This window comes from Helianthus annuus, chromosome 7, assembly GCF_002127325.2.
Source record: "Helianthus annuus cultivar XRQ/B chromosome 7, HanXRQr2.0-SUNRISE, whole genome shotgun sequence".
NCBI lineage: Eukaryota > Viridiplantae > Streptophyta > Magnoliopsida > Asterales > Asteraceae > Helianthus > Helianthus annuus.
The window spans coordinates 34,972,207-34,975,596 of NC_035439.2; the positions used below are offsets into that span (position 1 = coordinate 34,972,207).

General features: G+C 38.0%; 1 long non-coding RNA gene across 1 annotated transcript; it reads left to right on the top strand.

The window, feature by feature from the left end:
• The first annotated feature begins 1,299 nt into the window (after positions 1-1,299).
• LOC110880803 lies at positions 1,300-3,162 on the top strand. The gene is made up of 3 exons (XR_002559462.2): positions 1,300-1,375; positions 1,886-1,952; positions 2,904-3,162. It is a non-coding gene; the product is annotated as an uncharacterized LOC110880803 (long non-coding RNA).
• The last annotated feature ends 228 nt before the right edge of the window (positions 3,163-3,390 follow it).

Sequence of the window (3,390 nt, forward strand, 5' to 3'; positions counted from 1 at the left end):
CATTCCAATTCGGGAGACTTATACATCAGAAAAGATGTCCGAAGTGTACACCAATGAGATTGTGACGCGTCACGGAGTACCGATATCCATAGTGTCTGATAGAGATACCCGGTTTACGTCTGATTTCTGGCGTGGTTTCCAAGAGCAAATGGGAACCAAGCTGTTTATTAGCACTGCTTACCATCCCCAAACGGATGGGCAAAGTGAGAGAACAATCCAAACGTTGGAAGATATGTCACGCGCTTGCATTATCGACTTTGGGGGTAGTTGGGATGTCCATTTACCCTTAGTCGAATTCTCATATAACAACAGTTATCACGCGAGTATTAAAATGGCTCCATACGAGATGTTATATGGTAGAAAGTGCCGAACCCCGGTTTGTTGGGGAGAAGTTGGTCCACGGGGGTTAGCTCAGACTGATATAATCCGAGCTACAAATTGTAAGATCGACTTGATCCGCACACACTTAAAAGCAGCTCAAGATCGAGAAAAATCGTATGCGGATAAACGAACGAGGCCAATAGAATTTCAAGTGGGTGATAAGGTAATGTTGAAAGTATCACCGTGGAAAGGGATAATTCGATTTAGAAAAAGAGGAAAGTTGAGCCCAAGATTTATCGGGCCATTCGAAATTGTGGAACGGGTTGGAAAGGTAGCATACCGCCTTGAGCTACCTGAGGAGTTGAGCGGGGTACACAGCACATTTCATGTGTCACATCTCCGTAAATGTTTAGCGGACGAAACTGCTCGTGTCCACTACAACGATATTGAAGTGGATAACAGCCTTAACTACGCGGTAAGGCCAATTGCAATCCTAGATCGTAAAGTGAAAAGTTTGAGAAACAAAAGGATCAACCAAGTGAAGGTTAAATGGGAACACCGGAAGGGTGCGGATACTACGTGGGAGTCCGAAGAAGAAATGCAACGGCTCTACCCTGCGCTATTCGGTACGTAATTCGGTTTCGGGGACGAAACCCTCTTTAAGGGGGGTGGACTTGTAACATCCCGAAATTTAAAAACTATATACTAGAATTATAAAATACATAATAAACAAGAATAAGCTAACTAGGATAAATAACCTAGTTAGTTAAAAATCTTGTAGTAACATTTGAATGAGTTAAAAAGGGCCAAAAATATAAACTAGATAAGAGTGGAGGGACTAAAGTTGTTAAATATGAAACTCTAATTACTAAGTAGTAAGAAATCAAACCAAACACCTCAAAAATTGAGGTTCTGGTCGATCAACAACAGAGAGGGGCGACACCCACACCTCCAAACCCTAACATCAACAAAAACTCTAAATTGAAGGCCAAAATTCTGTTGAAATCGAAATCTAAACATAGAATCGTGATCTCCTCGTCAAGAAGGTCATAAGGTATGTCAAATTAGGTTATTTTGATACAATTCAAATTCTGCCATGAGATTGAAATCGAAGGTTGAGCTTGATTATGTGTTGTAAAACATGAAATTGGAAGTAATGTGAAGTCTAGGGACAAACCCTAGACGATTTCTTGTTAAAATCTTGCATGTTAGTTGTAGAAATCAAAATCACTATAGTGGGTGATTAGTAAGTTAGTAGAACTCGATAAACACTAGGATTAAGACTCTTGTTCTAGTGAAAATTGAAATTTGGAGATAATCTCTGAAATTGTTGATGTTAAAATATGTGTATAATGTCTAATTGAAGCTAATTTAAGTGATAAATTCAAGTTATGAACTTGGTTTAGATTGTGTAAAAATCTGACCCGCAAGGTGTTTGATAAAACGCCTAAATGAGGATTAAAATATTAAAAATTGCTAAAAACGCAGATTTACATATGTAATGAATGAATGCGTTAAAGCTTATGAAAAAGAGTTCTAATCTTTTATGAATTGGACTCTTTAGGCAAGGAATCCGGGACGTCAAGTGGACACGCCGGAGGTGATACCCGCGGAAAAGGTGTGCTTTGAAGGTACGCGACTTTAGTCTCGTCAAATTAAGTTTATTTACTTTTGTTTGAAATGTAATTGATGTTGTAGTGTAAAGGATGCGTTTGATGTGTCGCTAAGTGCCGAAGTGCACTCGACTATCAAACGGGTCAAAACAAGAATTCGGTATTTAGTTGGGTTAGTCATTGAAGTGATGGTTTTCACTAAATGGCAAAACGGGTTAAAATGATGTTTTATAATAGTCACGGAAGTAGCGACTTGAAAGTCTCATATCTAGATAAATGATAAATTGCACCATGCTAATGATTTGGTGATAGTGAATCTATGTATAAGAACCCGGGATATGGGTCGAACAATGATGTTAAAGGAAAAAGGATTGTTGAAACGGAATGCTTGAATTCCGAACAATCAAGCAATAGTTTTAGAGGAAATGCAAAGCCAGGGAATTGGCGTGAAAACACCAAGTATGTGAGCCCGGGTATTTGGGTAAATATGTTGAAAAAGTTTTAAGAATGAAAAGAGATGCTATGCACTCATACTAATGGGTCGAATAACGGGAATAAGGAAATTTGGGAACCAAATTGTGGGTATCTCGGTTTCCGCAATGTAAAATTTACATGTTTAAGTCCGAGGTTTTATTACGGACTCATAGCAAGAAGAATTGGTTAAATCGGATAAGCGAGTAAAAAGTTACGAACTTGTAAAGTTGAAAAATAGTAAAAGGGTAAATGTGCAGAGCCCACCGTAATTTACGGTTCCACCGTAATTTACGGTGGAGCTCAAACTGTTACGGTAAGAACCTCCTGAGTTACGGCAGAACCATAATCATTCCAGGTCCACCGTAATTTACGGTGACACCGTAATTTACGGTGGAACCCAGGAAAAACTTGTATTTTAGGGCCACTCATGTTGTCAAACTTGTTTATACATTGTATACTAAGTCGAAACTAACGGTTTTTAGTGTTTGACTCTAGGTACAAATAAATCTCTCTCGGATGATGATCAAGCACCTTGTCAAGAACCGAACACGCAAATTGAAGCTTCCGCATGAATATAATTTTGTCTAAACTTTAAACATGTCACAAATACTTTTGGTTGATGGTGCTTTGAATCCTTTAGCTAGTTGTTAGTTGATTAGTAGGGATGGCTTCTAAATGAATTTTGTACCATCTTAAACATGTTTGGAAAATTTCACTAGTATGTATGGTTTAAAACGGTAAATGCTTTTGTAAACTCCAATTTTATAAAGTATCATGAAACATTCCGATATATTTTGTTAAATTATTAAGGGTGTTACAAAATTCTGTTCCGACAACTCAGATTTAAACATAACAAAACTAAATATTGTTCAAATGCTCCTAAAGACCCAGCCTGACAAGATCTACAGATAACTATGCTCTAATTGCTTTTTCCTGACAGACAACTATTTGTTGGGGGCCTCTAGAGCTTTATTCTAGCCTC